The 23748-nt window shown below is 39.2% G+C and overlaps 1 protein-coding gene across 8 annotated transcripts in view; it reads left to right on the top strand.

The window, feature by feature from the left end:
* The window catches only part of LOC142450412 (thyrotropin-releasing hormone-degrading ectoenzyme-like), a 496691-nt gene that overhangs the window by 180254 nt on the left and 292689 nt on the right, over positions 1–23748 (top strand). For 5 of the 8 annotated variants that reach the window (XM_075552297.1, XM_075552298.1, XM_075552300.1 and 2 more), the window contains exons 3-4: positions 4114–4230; positions 5852–6061. The exons of 1 other annotated variant lie outside the window; for it this stretch is intronic. The gene's annotated coding sequence lies outside the window, so the exon portion shown is untranslated. Of the gene's footprint in view, positions 1–4113; positions 4231–4316; positions 4452–5851; positions 6062–8396; positions 8511–23748 lie in introns of those variants that run through there. 2 more of the 8 variants (XM_075552301.1, XM_075552302.1) reach the window with 2 other exon arrangements.

Here is a 23748-nt window from a genome sequence, read left to right on the forward strand (position 1 = left end):
AAAGCGAAGTCTAACTCCCACTATAGTACTGCCCCCTGGTAGAGAGAAGACCTCCAACAAGGGACCATGACCACAGGCATATAAAGTCCAGAAGTGGGAATCGTGGCTAGAAGTTACCATCTTAATTGACTACAACTCACCCTGTTTGGTGGGGACTTGGACTCAGTAACCTTATAGGTTATTTATTTCCATACTAAGGAAACCATGGGGAGAACTAGCACCCAGGCAAACAACACAACAACAACAGCAAAAGGAAGCAATATTGAACCCTACCTACCTAATTACTCTTAATCTCAGCACACCTTCACACTTTTGGGGGTACTTGCTTTCAGTTTGATGAGCTTACATGTTGCTCTTTAATTAGACAGGAATCCCTCATGAGTAGTGGAAACATGAACATTAATCTCCATGCTATGTAAAGGACTAGTATATATTTAAATATGCTTACAGGAATGCCAAGGAAACAAAAGATGTGGATTCATACCCTGTACTAAAGTCGAGTCTTTTTTTAAAGATAATTTTATTGGGGGCTCTTATAGTTCTTATAACAATCCGTACATCGATTGTATCAAGCATATTTGTACATCATTCTTTTCTAAACATTTTCTATTTGAGCCCTTGGTATGAGTTCTGCTTCGCACCCCCCACCCTTGTGACCGCTTGATAAATTATAGATTATAAGTATTTTTATACCTTACAATGACCAATATTTCCCTTCCCCACTGTTTCTGTTGTTCCTCCCGCTCTGGGGGTGGAGGGGGTGATTTTATGTCAATCATTGTGATCCATATTAATCCCACCCTTTTAGGCATGAACTGGGACCTGGAGACTTAGGGATGAAAGAGTTAGATTCTTTTTTGGCAGTAGCTGGTCATTTCCAGATGAGAATGTCTACCATTGTTATTGCTTGGCATTTTAAGACACGATGTATTTTTCAGATGAAAACACCTAAATTTTTAGCTATTGTCAGCAAACTTTAAAAAATAAATAAAACTTTCCAAATGCTTGAGGTTTAGCACAGCATGCTTGTCTTTTTGTCTGCCCAGGAGATAAGTTGAAGATGTAATTTAATAATATGTCTTCCTCAAAGGAGGGAAATCATCTTTCAGTGGGCAACAAGTGGATAGCTTGCATGAACTCAGGAAGCCTCTATAAACCGGGGTGGGAAGATAGGCTCCCTATTGGGCCACTAAGCACAAGGTCAACCGTAGAACCCACTGCTGCTAGGGGCAACCAGGAGCCTTTCTGCTCCTGTCAAGATCTGTGACCTCAGAACCCCCAGGGGCAAGTCTACTCTGTTGTTAGGGTTGCTCTGGATTGGAATTGACTTCAGGGTAGTGAGGTTTGAGGTTGTTTTGGAAACTGGGGTGGAAAGCTGTACAGAACTGAAGGATTGTCTTACGTTTTTCTAAATTAGGTTGTTACAGGCTTGATTTGAATACTAAAAATGAACTTTATGATACAAGTAATTCTATTGTGCTTTCTTGGACAATCATTTATAATACACTAAATTCAATATTGTGGATAAAATATCTGAATAAAAATATACTCAATGTTGAGCTTCTTTTCTTGGTCAAAATCTCCCCCATTCTACTGTTGCATTGTATATGTTTTGAATGAATTGACTAGTAGGCATTTTTTCATAGTTCTTTTGGGATGTAATATAAGAATTTATTGTTATCAGTTGTTATGAGAAAAACATATAATTCTGAACTAATGACCTGAGAGCTAAAGAATAAATGCTACATTATAAAAAACAAGTTCCCAAGGACATAATTATGTTATTACTTGCAAACAGAGAGTTTCTGGTTCATTAAGTTAGAAAGGGGAAAAAAGTATAAATGATAAAGGTGAAAAATTTATTTTTTCATTGTTCATGTCTTTTTCCCCCTTGACCAATAAAAAACAAGCAGGAGGTTTTTTACACTAAATGAAAATGTAAATGGTGAAGCTTTCTTAAAGCCAGCTTCATGTGTCTGTTCCCATAGTTTGATTATGTGGAATTTGACCTTTATTTAAAGAGCATCTCTGTTGAATGATAATTGATGGTGCTTTGAGTGAGAGTTTATGACAGTACTTCTACTTATTAAAAATATTTTCCTTAAGGTGAAGATGTTTCTTTTTAACTTTTGTCCTAGCTTAACCTTTGGAAAGATCGTGTGAGCTCAGTTGCATTTATAGATTTAATTAGCATATTGTAGGCTTTTCCTGGTCATTAATAAAGATTTGGGGGATGACTAGATTTAGTCCTAATCCTGATAACTCACAAGTTTATTTCACTTGGGAAGTCATTCATTCATCCTTTTTATCTTGCTGGGTTTGAGCTTTATTTAATTATAGTAATTCAAACCCATTAAAATTTTAAAATTTTCTTTATATAAAGGTAGTCTCCTAATTACTAATTTACCGGCATTACTTGTGACCCTATTAGAAAACGACAGTGCTTTGTTTTACTTATTCAAGCACGTACCCCCTGTTGGGTTTTGTAGTCTTATGAGGTTAAACCCAATGGTAAGATAATGACTGACTAAAAGTAATAATATAAAAAAAAAAAGATTCCAAGGCAATCAGCCCATTCTGCTGCCTATAATTTAGAACACATGAACCTTCTGTAAGGTTGAGGTGTCGATCAGCATAGTAATTTATCTAATTCTTTTGCTGTGTGACTTCTCTAAGCATATCTTATTTGATACTACACAGGCAAGAAGGGAATTTATAGTGTAGTTAACCTATCCATATGCTTCCTGTGCAGTATCAAATTAACTCTCTATTAATATCTGCTTGACTCTACCCTGAAACACACACTCCATTATGTATTTTCAAATATTTCTGAATTAAGCTTGTATACAACCTTATCTGGTTAATTCCTTAAGCCACTTGACATTGGAAGGAAGAAAGGTAGTAGAGGGAATAAAAGTCAGATTGTGCACAATTCCTCTCTACAGCCCTTAATAGCCGTAGACTTCCTAGCTGTATCCTTGCGGAAGTTGCTTAGGCTCTTTGTTCCTCTCTAAAATGGGAATTAAAATAAGAGTTGCTGTTATTTCCCATTGAGTCAAGGTATAACAGAATGATACGTAAACATGAACGATTGAAGCAGTTCCGGGTTTTATGCCATCTTCTTGATCATTGATATATCTGAGCTCATTGATTAGCAATTGTGTCAATTCTTTCTGTGTTGGTTTCCCTTGTTTCAGTGACCCTCTGTTTACCACACATGACTTCCTTTGGCAGAAACTAGTCTTTTGATATTGTTATGTCGGCAGTGAGCAAGCTATGTGCTATGTGGCCATTAGTCATTAGAGAGCTGAGAATCAAAATAATGAGATCTATCTCCCACAAGCAATTATAGCAAAGTTCAAAACGAAAAGCAACAAGTACTGGTCAGAGTACGGGGAGATTGGAGCTCCTCACAGCCTGGTGGTGAGACTATACAATGGTGCGAGCACTGTGGAAAAGGTCTGAATTTTCCTTCAAAAGAAGTAGAAATATCAGATGATCTAGCAATCTTGCCACTAGATTTATATACCGGAGACATGAATTGATATATGCATGCTAATACTCACTGTGTTATTCACAGTAGCAAAGATGGAAACAACCTAAGTGCCCCTTAATGGATGAATGGATAAACAATTGTGATACGTACACACAACTCTAAGATTGATGAATCCATGAAACACCTCATAACACACATCAACCTGGAGGACATCATTCACCAAAGGACAAATATTGTATAAGACCACTATTATAAAATTTCAGGAAAAAGTTTCTACACAGAAAGAAACGTTCTTTAATAATTACCAGGGATGGAAAAAGGAAGGAGGGAAATCACTAGAAAGTAGACATGTATTAACTTTGGTTAAGTAATAGGTGATAAATTTTGTATTGTTATACTTTGCAATTCTCAACAGAACTGGGTTTGTTTTCTATAATTAGAGTTATTATGAGAGTTAAACAAGTTAATATGAGTCAGTCACTCACTTAAAATACTGTCTAATGGAAAATAAGCACTCCATAATTATTATTGTGCCTTGTAGACTTATTCTTATGTCACATCAAAGTAGACGCTTCCCTGTTCATTTGTCACCCATTTCTCCATTGTGTCTCTCGTAGTAATTCAACTTTATTCATCATGGACAGTTTCAGGCTGTTGAAAGAGGTCTGTAATTCTACCCCTATTCTCCTACCCTCCGGACTCTCCAGGTTTAATCCAGTCATACGACTTGTCATGTAAGTGTTTCACATTATAGATTGTTGGAAAGAACTCCTTAGAAATAAGAATCCATCAAGCTTTCAACTATGATTGTCACTTTTAGGTCATTATGTGGTTTCAAAATTTGTATGGACTAACGGGATGTTGGACATCTCCACAGCTTAAATCCTAATGGATCCTTACATGCGTACTTCACAGCCTACCTCTTCTGGTTGCTTTTGGCCTTGCCACCCCTGCCTTGGATGGTACTGTATTCACTTTTCACATACATGTTTTTGAGAGTAAGCTGATATCTGACATGACTTGACTTTTTTTGTAACATTTTTTTTCCCTTTTAGAGGGGCCAGAAATACATTTACCTCTCTACAGTCATGTTAATACTGCCAACTAAGCTGTATGGAGCATCCATTATATGCTATCACATGTATCGACTTAATCTTCATAACCACTCTACAACATACATATAATGTACATATATAAAGATAATTTTAATATATATATACTATACATATACAACATAGCTACTAAATATGGGAACTAAGACATAGAGAGAGAAAGTAGCAGCAATAAGAGGTGGATTCAGTTTCCGTTCTGGGCGGCCTGACTCTAGGATCCAGAGATGCAGCTTTGTCTATTTACTTGGCACAGCTACTGGGTGCCGTTGTACCATTAGGAGGCGGTCTCATGCAGGGTTAAGTGTATCTCAGATTGTTGCTTCATGTTTGTAAGTGGGAGCAAGCAGGACATGTTACAGGCACTCCGATGTTATGCCTTCACGGCGTCTGTAAAGCACAGAAGTGTACATATGACACAGATTTAATCAAGGAACTAATAGAAATTATTTAAACCAGTAAATTATATACACTTAGTGATTGTGAAGGGGTGAGGATATTCATGGCTGTTACTAATCTCTGAAATGAGAAAAATTCAAAATGAATAAAGAAGCATCAAAATGCTATGTTATTGTTAGATATTTATACTTTACAAGAGGGCTCTGAACTTAGTAAAAAAAAATAAATGATGGCCAAATTGTATCTATTGAACAAGGGCTGTGTTATGCTGGGCTTCTTTCTCCTTGACTTTTGCGGCTATTTTGTTTAGTTTCTCAATTGGTACTGCTCCTTTCCCCAAATAACTAGCTTTACTTCTATGTAACTGAAGTTACGGCATGTCGTCATTTTGGTGGAAAGAGATAATTTGTTGTTTGGATGAAGGAGGAATAAAGCCGCTTGATAATAGCTTTTCAGATTACCTGGGAAAGGCAGTCCTCAGAATACGAACACCAACTTACTGTGCAACCTGCAGTCACTAACAGACTATAAAGCCAGTGGATTTAAATTTTTGACTTACATACAATAGTTCTTGGTGACAAATGGCCACTGCTTTGTGATGCTCATCAGAGCATTCTTTGTTTTATTAATTTACTAATATGTTCAAGATGTTGTAGTGTATCTGGAAAGTTTCTTTTGTGTTTCTATATAAGAATACAATCATTTAAAGTACTAATGTTTGATGATAAATGAACATAACTTTTATATAACTTAGACTTAAAGAGATTTAGGAGCAGAACTTGGTTCAAACAGTACATTTTTGCTCACCTCACCCCTACTCCCATAATGACTGATTTTCACTTTCCAGCAAAACCTCTTCTAATGAGTATCTCTGGATAAGACACTCCATCATTGCTGCACGCAAGGTGGTGACATCCAGCTGGACAGCTAGGATGGGGGAAATGGCAGAAGGTGTTGGAAAAGTTTGATGAAAAGTACAGCTTCCTGTTAATCCTCCTGGAGGAGAATGTCTTAAAACTCTTAAAGTGGTTTCCTGTTGCAGGTAAACTCGTAAAATGTAAGTAGCACTGGGTTTTGATTGAATGAAGACAGATGTTACAGATGCAGTCTCATTTCCAGACAACCCGCAGCTATTTCGTTCCTCTGGCTGTCAGTGGGGCAAACACAGGACATGAGTGTTAGTTAAATATCAGCCCTAACATGTAGGTATAAGCAAGATAGTAAAGCCAATGCGTGTGACCAATAGAAAGGAAAGTTATTTTCGAGGCAATGCTTGAAATTTAAAAAAAGAAGTGGGTTTGGATGAGACTCCTCCCCATGTCTTCTATTTCATTTGTGGTTTTTTTAATACACATGGGTTAAATATAGTGTTAGACATACCTAACACATTCTTGTAAATACTAATGATGTGATGGGGTGGCCCAAATAAAGCTTTAGGTCGTTTTACAGTCGTGTCTTTTTACTCTTTGACATATGTGTAGGATAGCATTCCATCCCCACAAAGATCTTGTCATTTCTGAAGTGATTGTTGGTTGCCGTTCAGCCAGTTTGGGTTCAGGGGTCTTTACATGTGGGGTAGCCCTGCTCTACGGGGTTTACCGGCTTGTCTGTGGAGGGGCCTCTAACTGGGTTTAAAGCAGGGACTAAGACTAATTTCAAATGGCCTGTTCATGACCCATGAAAATAAGGACAGTATACAGATCGCAGAGCAACCAAATCTCTCAAGGTGTCAGATTTTGACCAGAGTGGAAATGGAACGCAATGGCCCACTCAGACCTCACAACTTTGAATGTCTGGGCTGGCTCCTGTCTGAGCTGGGCAAAGCCACCTTTCTTCAGTTCAGGTCAAAGCATTGGGCACAGAGGTATTTGGCTGTTAAACAGTATGTATGCAACCCTTGTGTCTGTGAGCCTTGACCAAACTTTTCAAACTGGTTCAAAATCCTGGTTTGAGCTGCCAACCTTTGGTTAGTAGTTGAGCGCTTAATGATCGCACCACTCAGGCATGTGTCCCAAGCACATTCATTTAGGAGACCTATGGAGGTACTTCTCATCCATAATGCCTTTTTTACTGTGATTGAAGTTCTATACTCAGGCTGAGGAAGATGACTCTATCTTTGAGCCATTTTGATAAAGATCGTCAGTGATATGTGCTAAAAGCATAAAGGCTATTTCTGCTCCATAAAAATAGGACAATTAGATTAGGGCAAATCTACCCCATCCACGTGGGTTTGCAGCCTCAGGAGGATGTGCTGCTTGTTCTTCTCTACTGCGTCATTCTTCAGGCTAGTGTTTGTCTGGCTCTCACCCCCAGTAGTCTATTCAAACTGCCTGGGAAAGGCAAAATGACCAAAGACAATAATTGCTTTCTCAGTCCTATCTAACTGCATCTCTGTGCTGCATTTGGATTATTGATCCTTTCTTTATTCTTGGGATTTTATTTCCTCTGACTGCACTATCTGTCGATTCTCCCTCTACCTTTTTGATGAATGCCTGTTGGCTGGCCACTCATGGATTGTGACTCATGTTTTTGCAACAGCAAACAAAACATTGCTTTCCGTTGTTTGCCTCTTCTTATTCATTCAGTATCAGTTGTTTGCGCGCCCACGTAAAAACTTGTCTGTGGACAATAAACACAGGAGGAGCCTTTTACATTCTTCCATGTTGCAGCTCTTCATAACGCTCCTTCAGGTTCACATATTTTAAAACACTTCTTCATCTAGTCACTGATTTTATTCCTCCTGCTACTTTCATCAGAGATTTGTTTCAAACCTCAAAGCTACAAAGCTGGTCATGTTGATCTTCTGCATCATTTCTTTGCTTCCCATTGCCCCTGAAATCAAATCCAAGCTCTTTCCGTGGAAGACACTGACCCCTGTGATGAACCATGGACATTCATTCCTTCAGCCTTGGACTCTCATGCTCCTGGCTTCCAAGTCCAGACTAAGATAGCAATCGATAGCTTGTTTCCCACAAAGACTGTGCCATTTCACCCACCGTGTCCTGGTTTGCCGCATTCCATCTGCTTAGCTTAACCCATTCCAACGTTCTCCAGTGGCTCTTACTCCTGCTTCATCTGTAGAGAAACTTCCTCAAGTGCTTCTGAAAAAATCCGCCATTGAAACCCATTAAACAAGGTTCTCCAACACATGGAGTTAGTTGTCTACTCAAGGCCTGATGCTAGCTTACTCAAGCATCATCTACTACAAGAAGCCTTTGTTCCACTCTCTTACGGGGCAGAGCTCAAACTTTATGTTTTCTTATCATGCTGGACATTTTTCACTTATGTACTTCAGCTATTTGATAATCATTTGAATAACAAGCAAGGGTTTGAATAGAATATTTGCTATTTCTTTATGTTGCTTAATTCTTCAATATTTATTTGCTTTTTAGGAAGCCTTTGCTCCCTCAAACCACCTGCCCCCAAGGTTAAAAATGCAATTTCAGTTCCATAGAAAATTATCCTAGTGAAAAATAGAAAATAATGAACAAGATGATGTGATATGGTAAGTGTGATGATAGAGCTATTAAGAGGGCAATATGGAGCTGTGAGATGCATCTATTTCACCCTTTTTGATTTTGTCTTGGCAAATCATGCTTGGGGTTTCTGGGATGGTGCCATCCCAGCATACCACCCTACCCCAGCATAGGGGTGTGGGGGGGGGGAGAAACCACTCGGTGTTTCTTGTTCTCCTCTTGGAGCATAATCTTCTGATGGCGATGGCAAAGAGATATCAGGAAAGCCTGGATGCTCAATCATATTTTTTCTTGCCTTCGGAAATTCACTGGCCAAGGCAAGTTCCAAATGAAGAGACAGCCACATATGGAGACGTCTGGGAGGTTGCTAACAAGAACCTTCTACATCTCCACAAGGGGCAAGCTGCACTCTCATGCATATTAATGACTTTCACAAACCAGAAAGCCCTGCATTTTATTTCTTCCCATATAACTAGATATGTTGCATGGTAGCTGGGTATGAACACAACAGTGGCTAATGACTGAACTATTAAAATAATATTTTTGAATTTGTGATAAAAAATGAAGAATATGTGAAGTGAAACATTTTGCATTAAGCTCTGTGTATGAACATAAAATACTATTTTCCTCCTCTGTTTCTCTCCTCTCTTAGGTTCTATTTTTATCATGTACTATGTCAACATAGTCAGGATGAGACAATTGTTGTTTTTCTACTGCATATCCTTTCTGTAGTTTTGGATTTAAGATTGACCCATAGGTAAAGGAGTTTCTTTTTGTAGAATAATAAGGCTATAATTGACAGGCAATTAATTCTAAGTCACAATTAATTCTGTGACTTACTGTGGTTAGGATTTACATATCAAATTGCTCAAATATTCCACAGAAAAGAGAGAGTTTTAATTAAAGAGACCATAAAGCTTGTCTCCTTCAACATCCCATCAGACTGGTGATTTTGTTAAGCACAGGGCCTGAGAGATTTTAGGCCATGATTAAATGTTACTGTCTTTCTTCTTCTTGCTTATAAAGAAACATAAGAGGTGAGTGCATTTTCATCTAGAGCAGCCGTTCTCAACCTGTGGGTCACGGCCCTTATGGGGATCGAATGACCCTTTCACAGGGGTCTGCCCGAATCATAACAGTAGCAAAATTACACGTACGAAGTAGCAAGGAAAATAATTTTATGGTTGGGGGGGTCATTACCACACGAGGAACTGTATGAAAGGGTCACAACATGAGGAAGTTTGAGAACCACTGACATAGAATAACTGAAAAAGTGAAGGCATTTTAATATAGAGTGTCTTTAATGTGTTGTACTGTGTATTGTGGCTTCTCACAGGCACAGGTAAACACAATGGACTTCGGATTTTCAGAACAATAATCTACACATCATGCACTCAATTTGGCCCTTTATAAAAATACTCCCAAAGTGAATGCTTATCTTAGAATCCGTATTTTCCACAGTGGGAAGACTGCCCCGGGGGCACTGAAAGTGTCCAGAGGGCGGTGTGGGCTATAAAAGTAGATGGCTATACTTTGTTCTGGGTAAGGGCACTGATAGCTAGATCTGGATCTATACCTAAGATTTCATTTTCAGGGGAGGCGTTAAGGAAGGGTTTTTCCTGAGAGTGGGGCAGTAGGACAAATAAGTGTTGGAACCTGTGAGGTTGTAGGATCATTTACACTTGAAGCCGCTAATCATGGCAGCATCAAGTGAAACTCCCTTTATGTTTGTAGAACTGTCAAAGCCTATCTGTCTTCTCCTATTTACTATTCTATATGATGTGCGTCTTCCTTGCTAAAGGAAATAATGTCATCTAGTATATGTTTGCCTCATGCGTGTGTCTTGAATATTCAACTTGAAAAATAATGAAAACATATTGGTGTTAGAATCAACTATGAGATAATAGTAGTTCTTCAAATGTTGACCCCAAATCATCCTGCTAAACTTTAAGGTTTACTTCATTACTCCAATGGCAGACACTTGCCCGTTTTAAAGATATGTCTGTAGCGTGCAGACAAGGACCTATTGTCTTAATTGCTGGGCTGATTGGAGGGCTTTGGAAAGAGATGAGTTAATGCTTTCTGATTTAAGAGGATTAGAGCTAAACTGTCCTTGTATCGTGAACACCTTTTATGACAGACTAAGAAATGGGCTTGTGATCCGGGAGTGTCATTTGAGATTATGGAGTAAAGGGTCACTTCTTTAAAAAAAAAAAAAAAAAAAAACATTTTTAGGGTCATTTCTTAAAGGAGATATAGTCACAAGCAGAGCCTACTGAGAGGTGACTGGAAAGTTTCCTGAGCCTTTTCTGTTTCATTCCATGTGTTTAGGAAACTTTGCTTGTTTACTCCTGTTCCAGGGAAGTAATAAGCAGTTCTCATCACTTTCCTGTTCGCCTTTCTCCTTCTCAGACACATCATTTGACTTTCATGGTTCTTTTCGGCGGCTTAGCTGCCTGCTGTGCACTTTCTAGTCCTAACTGACCTTGCTGAAAGATCCCTTCTTGTTATTTTCTAGATGGTTTACAAGTTTCTAAGGTATCTTTAAAAAGGGATGGCATGATGACGGCCCAAGATCCTCACAATATAGTGCTTTGAGCCTATTTGTATATCTCGATTGTAGTTTTTCCACCCCCTAAACTATTTTTTCTTAAAAGGAAATGATAAAATTCAATAATTTTATATAAAAATGGAGAGATACTATGGAACTGATATTACTTTGGAACTGATATACTTACTTAATAAGTGAGTATAAATTCTACATCCATAAGGCAGCTGTTCTTTCATTCCTAAAGGCTTGTGACTAAAATATTTTCCATGCCCATGGTTGTATTTATTAGTAAACATAATCAAATGCCTCAAACCTTCCCATTTGAGATGGATTGCTCTCACATCTCATGTTCTCAAAGGCCCTCCCGAGGCATTGGGCAGCCTCTCTTGCTTCCTGCCTTAAAGCTGCATAAATTTTCTCCCATAACTTATATTTCAAAGCTGCCCTGTCTAACATTCATTTCTGCTGCTTTGCTGAGTTCTTGTCAGACAAACTATGCCCAATGGAAAATAATTATGTTACCAAAGATACCATTTATCTAAAGCTTTTAAAGAGAGTGTTCTAAAGGCATCTCCAACATTTTCCCCCAAACTAACTTAAGTTACGATCGACTTTTTTTAGGTTAGGGGTTACATTAAGGCGGTGGGCGAACTATGGCCCACGGGCATGTTTTATTTAGCCTAGAAGACGTTATGAGACCTTTGAATTAATTGCCAATATTTTACAGTTGGGAGATTTCACATAAGCATCCAGATTCACATTTTTTGAGATATTGGAATACCTGGCAACACGAGGCTTGAATTTCTGCACGACACTGTTAGTGCTGAAGGGTTTCGAAGGTTAGCGCTCAAGTTACCGGCAGTTCCAGATCCTGTTCCATCCCATTCCTAGTCCTCTTGGCCAAAGTAGGGGTATAATTTACACCACGCTTTCTGAAATGTTAATTACTCTACGAATCACCAGAGGGTTTTGTGAAAATTCAGATTCTGATCCAATTGTTCTGTGCTGTGGCTTGAGATTCTGCGTTCCTTCAAAGCTCTGTGGGAGGTCAGTGTGGCTGTCCCCGACATTTGAGTAACTGGTTGCTCAAGAGTCGGGCTCAGACCAGCAGCCTCAGCATCTACAGACTCATGCATTTGGGAGGAGGCCCAGGAAGTACAGTTTTATTGTACCCTCCTAGTGTTTCTTATGATCAAGGATTGCAGCCTTTAGTATGGATGGCAAGTTGATGGAAAGAAGGTCAGAATCCTCCTCACAATTGGATCACTAGGTGGTGTCATGATACGTGGAGAAAAGTTTGAAGTTGCCAAAGATTTCTTCTTGCTCATAAGCACAGTCCATCAGTGCTCATGGAAGCAGCCATCAAGAGATAAAAAGACACATTCGTTTGGGTAAATCTGCTGGACAAGATCTTTTTAGAGAAATGAAAATCAAGAACATTACTCTGAGTACTGAGGTGCGCCAGACCCAAGCCATGGTATTTTCAGTGGCCTCATATGCATGTGAAAGTCGGACATTGAATAAGGGAGACTGAAAAAGAGTACATACATTTGAATTGTGATGCTAAAGAAGAATATTGAAAGTACCATGGACTGCCAAAAGGTCGACCAAGCCTGTTTGGGTCAGAGACCAGCTTGGCGAGACTTCCTTATGTGTGTTGTATATATTGTCGGAAGAGACCAGTCCCTGGAGAAGGATATCGGACTAGGTAAAGGAGAGGGCCTCAAAATAGAGGAGGGCCCTCAATGAGATGGAGTGACACGGTGGCTCCAACAATGGGCTCAAGCATAGGAGCAATTGTGAGGCTGGTGCAGGACCAGGCAGGTAGTGTCCCTGTTGTGCATGGGGTCACTCTGGGACAGAACCAATTAGATGCCACGTAACAACAAGGCATTCTGATGACACTAAAATGTAAAGACCAATCTTCTGGGCTCTTTCAGGATAGAGTATTAAACCTAAAACCATCTATTGAAGAGTTTCTAATCTCTGAGTTGGTATCAGCAACCATTTTGGGAAGTTTCAAAACCACTGATGCTTAGATTCAGAGATTCTGATTAAACTGGCCTGGGGTAAGGCATCAATATATTTTTTAAATGCTGTAATTGATCCTACTACTCAGCAAAGCTAAGAACCATGGCTAAATAACAAGGCTGTCCTGACACATTACCTGACATTCAATAGCTCTCGTCAGAAATTTATATTTATAGCTTATGTCCATTTGTGTTTTGTTATATTTGTTCTCAAGGAAAATGTAACTAGTTTCCAATTATGTGCTTGATGATTATCATGTTGTTTGATCCAAATAGGATAGTTCCCAAGTTAACGTGTGTACGTATGTGTGTGTGCTTTATTGACTTGAAAACCTATCTCAAAACCTCTGGGTTGTCATTGTTGTTAAGTGCCAGCGAATTAGCTTCCACCCATAGCAAACTCACAAACAATGGAAGGAAATGCCGCCTAGTCCTGTGCCGTGGTCACATGTGTTCCTTTGCTTGGGCACACTGTTGGATCCACTGTGTCAATCCATCTTGTTGAGGGCCTTCCTCATTTTCATTGCCACCTAACTTCCCAAACATGATGGTCTCCTCCAGGGACTGATCTCTTCTGACAACATGTTCTAAGTATGTGAAGGCAATGTTTTGGCATCCTTGCCTCTGTGGAGCACTCTGGTCATACATCTTCCAAGGCAGATCAGTTTGTTCTTTAGACAGTTACTGATACTTTCAATATTCTTTTCACAATTCAGATGAATCAATTCATCTGTAGTCTTCCATATCTAATGTCCAACTTTCAAGTGCATGTCAGGGTATTGAAAATACCCTGACTTGAGTCAGGTCCACTTTATTGTTTACTCAGTTCTCTCTAAAGAGGTTTAGTACAGGTGCATCTTTGTTGCAGGTTCAGGTGCATCTTTGTTGCAGGTTCAGGTGCATCTTTGTTTCAGGTTCAGGTGCATCTTTGTTGCAGGTTCAGGTGCATCTTTGTTTATTCAGTTCTTTAAAGAGGTTGAGTACAGCAGATTTACCCAAGGCAACACATCCTTTGAGCTCGATATTGGGGCTTCCATAAGCATTGATTGTGCTTCCAAGCAGGATGAAATGCTAGACAATTTTAAACTTTTCTCCACTTATCATGTTACCTGTTGGTCCAAACATGAGGATTTTCATCTTCTTTACTTTGAGTGATCTATACTAAAGGCTGCAGTCCTTAATCTTCATTAGCAAGTGCTTCATCCCAAGGGTTCATGGGGGAGGTGGGTGTGGGGAGGGAGGGGAAAATTGAGCAGCTGATACCAAGGGCTCAAGTAGAGAGCAAATGTTTTGAGCATGATGATGGCAACATATGTACAAATGTGCTTGACACAATGGATGGATGTATGGATTATGATAAGAGTTGTACGAGCCCCCCAATAAAATGATTTAAAAAACAGCAACCAAAAAACCAGGCTACTACTAAGCCATCTTCAAATTCTGCTTCTGCTGCTTTTTTTCCTACAATCCAGCTTCTTTGAGTGTTACCTCAACTATTTGTGGAGAGTGCATTAAACATTTGATCTGAATGGATTGGAAAATTTATCTTCTACAAAGTTTTGGCATAATCTAATAGGTTAAGTTATACATTGTGCAACACTAGAAATCATGTTCATAAGCATAGATTTTTTGTGTGTGTGTACTGATACTGGTTTCAGATAACAAGCAGAACAGTGCTCGGAGGGAGAGGTGATGTTTTCTAAATTGTACAATGATGCTATTTGGGATAGCAATAGGGTATATATAATTGCACTGATAACACCATTATAAATTCACGATAAAAATATTTTCCTTACATGAAGATGCATGCTAAGAAATCAATTTCTTTGAAAATAAGAATTGGTTCAATAGAATTTTAAGGCTAAGAAGTTAAGTGTTTTCATTTTCTAATGGTCCATTAAATTTAGGGTAGTAGTATACCAGTACAATTTATTTAAAGTTCAGGTAATGATTTCTAATTGGTTTAACTACTTTAGAATGTCTAAAAAAGCCTTTGTGTTGCGCATGGGCCAAATGTTTATAGAGTTAATCAATGTTCCATTTAATAATTTTATACACATTTTGTTTCATCCCATTGGTTGCGATCCCGACAGTGTAACATCACTCATCTCACTTTCTCCCTGTGCTCTCTGTTATCCTTCCTCCTCCTTTCTCAACGTGTGTGAGCTTTGTTTTTGGCTCAATGGTGCCCTTTGGACATCAACTGCTTGATTCCTCTAAGGAGTGTGTGCCTCCATGGCGTTCCTATTTTCCTTAGAGATCGATTTAGCTAAAAAATGGAGTCTGCGCTGAGTTCATTTCTAGACTTGAAGGGAACTGAAGACCATAGTCTGGAGGCAGGTGGGGGCAGTAGTTTCCACCAGTCTCTAGTCAGCTACTAAGCTTCTTTATGATTTTTAATTTTCCTCCCCATCTATGTGGAACCCACTAATGTGACCCTTTTAGCAGCAGGTGACTGTGGAGGCAGAGCACAGTCTAGTTCTCCTTGTGTCATGATTGTAGAGATTGATGTTGTCATGACCTTTAGTCTAATGGAATAACTGATTTCAATTTCTTCAAGCTTTTTCCTCTGGGGAAACCAATATTTGCACCTTACATGGCTGCATACCAACTTTTAAAATCATTGTCAGCAATCGCCGAAGTATGCCACAAGGACTGTGTCATGCCAGTTGATCTTGATGCCCCTTGAGATGATGGGCCTAAGATACTAGACCTGTGACTCAAGGTGTTCGGTGTGTGATTATGTCTAAGACATTTCAGAACCCTGTCACTTTACTGCATTTCTAACTATATTTACAGCAAAGATATATAATCAAACACGCAGCTTCCAAGTCCATGAGACTGATAGTAATTGAAGACTGTAAACCGTCGCCAGGGCAGGCAGCTTCCTCTATATCCTATGGAGCAGCTGGGAGGTTGAGCCTCCAACCTTGTGATGAGCGGTCCAACATTTAGCCAGAGGACTATTAGGTCTCCTTGTGAGAGACAGTATCCTGTGTCAAGCCCGTATAAAGTTGTGGCTATACTTCCACTTTCCCTCCCATATCCATCAGCCATGTGCCCATCTATAGATCTCTTTAATATCATTATTGCAGGAAGTGGACATAATAGCACTACCTCTCCTTCCTTTAACTCTGAAGATTCCCCAATGTCTTCCCTGAACTCCAATATTTTTGAAAACTCCCCTCTTAGTGTAAATTGCCTTTCTTTGCACCCAAGTGAATACCTGTATAACTTCCCACCAGTAATTTACCCTCCTTTTCCCTTCTATCCAGGGTAATCATCAAAGATTTTCAATTTGAGTGTGAAAAAATTTTCATGGCACTTAATAGTAGGGGTCTCAGAATATTTCACCTTTTATGATTGACTTATTTCACTCATCAGCATAGACTCCAGGTCCTTCTATGTTACGAAGACTTCTGCAGATTCATCCTTGTTCCTTCGTGTTGTCCAGTACTCATTGTGTATATGTTCCATAATTTGCTTATCCAGTTTTGATTGATGGCCATTTACATTGTTTCTATCTTTTTGCTATTATAACGTGAAAATGAGTGTACAAAAATCTGTTAATCTTACATATCTTGTTTTTTGATTTTAGGACATCCCAGCTGTAGAGATTGTTGGATCATATGGTATTTCTCTTCCTATCTTTCAAGGAAGCATACAATTTTCTACACCTTGCCTATTATAGATGATATTCTTAAATATGGGATTATAAGAAAACAATATCTATTATCTTAAAAATATTTTAGAGAATGCAGTGTGCTATCATGGGTTAGTCCAATTATAAGAAAGCAGTTTTGGAAGAAAATTCAAAGAAAGATAAAGAAAAGAAAAACAATATGAGCATTGTTATATCTCATATGTGTTTGCCTTTGGAGATAAGCAAACTTTAAAATTTTTACTATTGTCTTTTAATATATGTAGACAAGTGTAACACAATGATTTAAGCTAACTCTAAAAGTAAAATGGATCCTTTGCCTTTGTGCTTGAAGTGTAAGTGACTGGCTTATAATGCCACTTTACCACCTGCTGTTATGCACAGAGTGGAAGAGTCACTTTGTTAGAGTGGAGCCACCAGAGCTGTGTCCTATGTATTTTCTTAATTTAAGAGTGCCAACAGAGCATGGTTTGCATCTAATCTCAAATTTTCCCTTTTACTTGAAGGTTTGAAATTTCCTACTTCTTAATATAGAGTATTTATGTATGAGAGAAGACGGTTGTGATGTTTTTCATTAACACCAGATAATATGCCATCCTACTGAATACAAGCTCTCACTTAGTAAGGAGCAATGACATTTATAAAATAGTAATCTAGCTGAACATGTGCATGAACTCATTGGAACATGGGCAAATGAATTTATAGGAAGTCTACTGAGAGCCCTGGTACAATACAATTCTACAAGGACGGCTTGTGCAGAACTCATCGCCAGCATCCCATATAATAAACCTGGAGATTTTTGTTTGTTTATTTTTTTCTATATAGTAACAGAAGATGTCTATGTGATCAGCATTTTCAATTCTTTTGTCCATGTTACGAACTGCCTTTATTATTTTTCTTTTTTATCATTTTATTGGAGGCTCATACAACTCTTATCACAAGCCATACATCCATCCATTGTGTCAGGCACATTTGTACATTCATTGCCATTACCATTCTCAAAACATTTGCTCTCCATCTAAGCCCCTGGCATCTGATCATTTTTCCCTTCCCTTTCTGCTCCCCCTCCCTCATAAACCCTTGATAATTTATAAATTATTATTTTGTCATATTTTGCACTGTGCAATGTCTCCCATCACCCACTTTTCTGTTGTTCATCCCCCAGGGAGGAAGTCATATGTAGATCCCTGTAATCACTTCCCTCTTTTCACCCCACCCTCCCTCCACCTTCCTGGTATCGCCACTCTCACCCCTGGTCCTGAAGGGATCATCTGTCCTGAATTCCCTGTTCCTATATGTGCCAGTGTACATCCTCTGGTCCAGCCGAATTTGTAAAGTAGAATTGGGATCATGATAGTGGAGGGGGTAGGTAGATTTTTTTTTTTGAAAAAGATTTTTTAAATAATAAGTTTCACTTCAGGCTATGTAGTATAGTAAAGAATAAAAAGATAGATTGAGGTTAACCACAGTTTTTTCACATTTAAATGCTAATCCCACCTATTTTTGACATATTTGACCTTTAAATGAATATCTTTTTCATAAACATTAGCTAAAGAACAGATGCATCGAGATTAATGACATAGCTTCTCAAGCAAAGTAGCCTAGATTTTAAGTACCTGAAAAAAAATTTAAGGTATATATGGTAATAGTCCCTCGGTGGTGCCAATGGTTAACACTCTTAGCTACTTATGGAAAGGTTGAAGGTTTGGTTCCATCCAGCAATGTCTCAGAATAAATGTTTGGTACCTCTCTTTCAAAAAAGTAAAAACCAGCTCTCAGGCACCCTGTGATGCTCACCTTTCTGACATGATCGCCGAAGACAAGGCAGGTGATTAAGCAAATGTGGTGAAGAAAGCTGATGGTGTCTGGCTATCAAAAGATATAGCATCTGGGGTCTTAAAGGCTTGAAGATAAACAAGTGGCCATCTAGCTCAGAAGCAACAAAACCCACATGGAAGAAGCACACCAGCCTGTGAGCAGGAGGTGTCAATAGGATCAGGTATCAGGCATCTAAGACCCAGAATAAAACCATACCCAAGGTGAATGGGAGGGGTGCCATGGAGTGGAGGCCCAATGCCCATCTGTAGACAGTTGGACATCCCCTCACAAAGAGGTCTCAGGGAATAGCACGGATGAAACACACAACTTTCTTGTTCTTGATGCTTCCTTCACCCCACTTTCATGACCTCAATTCTACCTTACAAATTGGGTTAGACTAGAGCATGCACACTGCTACAGATAAGAGCCCCCAACACAGGGAATCCAGGAAAGATAACTCCCCCAGGCCAACAATGAGAGTTGAGATACCTGTAGGATTAGGGGGGAGAAAGGAAGACTCGATCATAGGCATCTATTGGAATCCCCTCCCAGGGGGATGAATAATGGAAAAGTGGGTGAGGGGCGACAGAGGATGGAGTAAGTTATGGGAATAATAATCTATAACTTATAAAGGGTTTGTGAGGGAGGGAAAGTGGGAGAGGAAGGGGAAGAAATGGGGAGCTGATATCAGGTCTCAGGTTTCAAGAGCATACTTTGAAAATGATGATGGTACCCTCCAGATTCCTGTCCCTCTATGTATTGGTCTGAGTGGCGATAAAAGGAGGAAAAGTAAAGCTGAAGTGGACTTGGAGTCTTGAATGACCTGCAAGCTCATTTCAAACATAAAAAAAAATGATGATGGAGGCATGTGTGCAAATATGGTTGACACACTGGATGAATGTATGGATTGTGATAAGAGACATAAGAGCACCCAGTAAAAGTATTAAAAAACAAAACCAAACCAAAAAGACCTATGGAGAACCATTCCATTTGGACAGTCATGGAGTTGCCATTCATCAGAATGTACTCCCCTCAACTGGTTTCATTCATAATGTTTGTTGGAAGGAACTTCGGATGTCTCCCAGGATCAACATATTCTGTCTGCAGAGACAAGTGAATCAAGGTAAGCAGACTTGGCAGGCAAGCAACACACCAAATGAAGACCAGACGAGTGGAAGTTGGAGGTGTTCAAATGCAGCCTCATCTTCTTACAACTGCTTGATACCTCATAGCGGATCTCATGGAGGGGCTTTGGCATCTTGGGATCCCATGCTACCTGCTGAAATGTTTGACAGTTGCCCGTTCTTTTGGCTATCCTGACTCTGCATAACTATCTTCTTTGGATACTTCCAGAGTCTTTGAATCTTTTCATATTGCAAAATAGGCTTGGGTTTCTTCTTTAGTTAATCAGATGATTCTTCATTAGTTTTAGAAATGATGGCTTTGTTCACCTCATTTAGTTTTAGGGTTTTGCACATTTCATTACAACGCTTTACTTTGTTTCTGAAAGCCACCCTTGGCATCTTCTGTTCAACTTTTTATTTAAGCACATCTTCTGCTTGCTTTCCCCACTTGTCAGTCAGCCTGTCTTACTGTGGTGGCTTGTGTCTTGCTATGATTTCAGAAGCTATGCCACTGTTTCAAACGTCAGCACAATGACCCAAAGGGAACAGGTTTCAGCAGAGCTTCCAGACTAAGAACAACGAAGAAAGAATTGGCTGCCCACTTCAGGGAAGTAGCTGCTGAAAACCTTATGCTTAGCTTCAAAACATTGCCAGCTTTTGATGGCTTGATGAATGGGAGGAAGGCTGCGTGGGAGATAGTGCTGGAGATGAGCCCTTCGGGTCAGGGGCACTCAACTGTGACTGAGGAGGAGCTACTTTCTTGGAGGAGAGTCAACCATGCTGGCATGAATGGTGTGTAGGCTTTGGAGTCTTCCTTTGTTGATGGGCTATGGGGGAAGAAAGAGCTGAAAAATCTGATACTGTTTGGAACTCGGAATGTGCAAAGTATGAATTTGGGAAAATTGGAACTAATCAAAAATAAGGGGAATATATAAAGATTAATATCTTAGGCATTAGTAAGCAGAAATGAACTGTCATTAGCTTTTTTGAATCAGAAAAGCCTGTGATTTACTATGCCGGGAATGAAATAGTCAAGAGGAATGGCATGCCTTCATGGTCCAAAGGCACATTTCACGATCTACTCTGATGTATAATGCTGTCTGTGATATGGTTATCTCTGTCCACCTTTGAGGAAATCCAACCAATACTATTATTCAAATGTATGCACCTGCCACAAAAACCAGTGCTGAAAAACTGGCTAGTTCTACGAATGTCTTCGGTCTGAATTTGATCAAACATTAAGTTGCATTTGTACTTATTGAAAGTTGAAATGTACAAGTAGGAAGCCAAGAGGGAACAGTAGCTGGGGAAAGGGGGACATGAGGCTAGAAACAAAGCTGAAAAGTCCATGATTGAATTTGAAAGACCAACGACTTAGTCATAGCAAATACAGTTTTTCAACAACACAAAAGTCTGCTATACACACTGACTTCTCCGGATGGAATACATAGAAATCAAATCGACTACATCCCTGGGAAGAAACGATAGAGAAGCACTAAAACGAAGCCAGGAAACGACAGTGGGATGAACCACCAATTGTTCATATGTAAGTTAAGTTTGAAGTTGATGGAAAATAAAACAAGTCCCCCAGAGTGGAAATATGGCCATGCGTCTACCCCACCAGCATTTGAGCACATCTGGACTGATTTGATGAACACTTAAGTCACCGAAGTCCAGATGATCTGTTGGAGGACTCGAGAACATCATTCATGAAAAAGCAAAAGGTATTAAAAAAGACAGGAAAGAAGACAAGATTACAACCTACTCAATGGCCCCTAACAACAATTATCTCTTTGCTTTGTATACTCTATGGTCAGTGCAGTTTTGCAGTTATTTGTGACTCCATTTTGGTTTGTTCTTTATTTCCTGATTTTTATTTAATCTTCTTTGTTTTCTTCACGTGCGCTCCCTTAGCTATCTTTCCACAACTCCTGTTGTTTTATGTAATTAGTCCACAATGTGTCAAACCTGTTCTTGAAATGATCTCTGAATTCAGGTACACTATTCTCAAGGTCTATTGTGGCTTTTATGGACTTGTTTTAATTTATTAGCTTCATTTTGAACTTACATATGAGAACCTGTTGGTCTATTCTCTATTTGGCCCCTGGCTTTGTTCTGACTGATTATCCTGATGCAGATATGAAGTCTGTAGATAGTGATGCTTCAGAGATATAACATATTTGGGGATAGACTACCACAATAATAGATGAGGAGGTGCCCCCCCCCCCTAAGAAAAACTGTAAAAAGCTCTGCTGATGTGAGGGAGATAGTGCATTTGGAGTCCATTCCACCAGGTCAGACTGTTAATCAAGCTTTCTATTTAGAGGTTCTAAAAAGATTGTGTAACATAGTATAACAAAAAAAAGACCTGATTTGTGGCAGACAGGGGGCTGGTTTTGTCACCATAAAAAAAATGTGCCTGCTTACAGTCATCTCAGTGTACCAGTTTGGGGCAAAAAACCCAGAATACTTTTCTTGCCCCATGCACCTTACTCACCTGACCTCGTTTTGTGGGTTTTTTTTTGTTTACACAAATGAAGAGGGACAGAAAGGCCAGCGTTTTGACAACATAGGACTGAAGAAAAAATGAAGGAGTTACTGTCAGATGTCCATACAGATGAGTTTGAGAAACGTTTTCAAGAATGAAATTGCATATTTATCAAAGGTATTAAAGTGTAATGAAGTATACCTTGAAGGTGATAAGGTTGTTTTGAAAAAAAATTTAAATACATAGCTTTGAAAACAAAACTTCTGGGTTGGGGGGGAGGATATGCCCTCATAGATATTGCCGTATAGTAAGCCATACTTTTTTTATTTCTTAGTCCATATAAAATTATGTTTACATTAAATACTGTCGGAAGCTTGGTCATGTAGTGAGTTCTGTACTGGGTGGAAAACCACAAGGTCAGCAATTTGAAAAAAACCACCTGATCGCAGGGAGAAAGATGAGGATCCAGTGAAGATTTGTAGTCGCAAAACCCCACAAGGCTGTTCTACTGTGCCCTGTAGCTTTGCTATGAGTTGGAACTAGTGCATGGACAATGTGTCTGACTCTCCGTCTGGTAGTCTATCAATGCAGTAGCATTGTGAAGGAGTTTGAAATATTTTAAGGATTAGATGTTACATAGTCACAACATGTTCACATGCTCCTAGAAAAATGGCTTCCATGGATATTCCCCTGAGCTCATAAAGTGAAGTGCAGTAAAACAAGGCATGCCGGCATTCGCTCTGGAGGGATCCATGTGCACAGTTGCCCTTTATGCTATTTAAAATGGTATTTATGATTAAATTATTCTTCTTGTAAAAATCTATCATGCAATCTCTGCATTATTTCTATCACTAAAGCCATGTTTTACAACCATTAATTCTTCTTAGTTTCCAAATATTGCATTACAGTCACTTGGTTAATCAATTTTAGAAGGCAGAGTTGATGAAAGTCCTCAATTTCTTCATTTTTGGCATCGCGACTCCTATGTAAGTATGAGCGTAATCGTCATATCAACTGGCCTTCCTTTTGGGTGTCTGGGTGTTATTCTATCATTGACTGCATTAGATTTCAGGTCATATCTGCACTGTTCTTTTTGATGTTGGCTGTGACTCCGTCCTTCTTCAATTTGTCATTCTTGGGATATTAGACCATATGATGGTCCGGTTCAAATGTCCAGGACCAGTTCGTGTCGGTTCACCAATGCCGTGGATTAGTAAACAATCCATCATGTTTTACAACTTCCAGTTTTCTTTTATCCATATTTTATATATTTCAGTTTCTGATTTTTAGTTAATGTCGCACTTGTTCCCATTTGAATCGTGTTACAGTAGTAAATGAAGGTCTTCAAAGCTTTGCTCCATTCATGTCATCAAAGCTGACAGTACCTTTAAGAAGCAGCTCTTCCCAGTTGTATTTTTATTGCTTCCCAGACCGAGGGGCTTATCTGCCGCCACTATCTCCCGCAATGTCAAGCCACAATCTATAAGGTTCCCCTGGCCTTTTTTCCACCCAGAAACAGCTAGTCAGGTCTTAACTTTCAAGTTTGCTTTAATCTGAAAGCTCCATTGAAAATTTTCCACTGTGGGTGACTGCTTA

Source organism: Tenrec ecaudatus, chromosome 6 (genome assembly GCF_050624435.1).
Source record: "Tenrec ecaudatus isolate mTenEca1 chromosome 6, mTenEca1.hap1, whole genome shotgun sequence".
Lineage (NCBI taxonomy): Eukaryota > Metazoa > Chordata > Mammalia > Afrosoricida > Tenrecidae > Tenrec > Tenrec ecaudatus.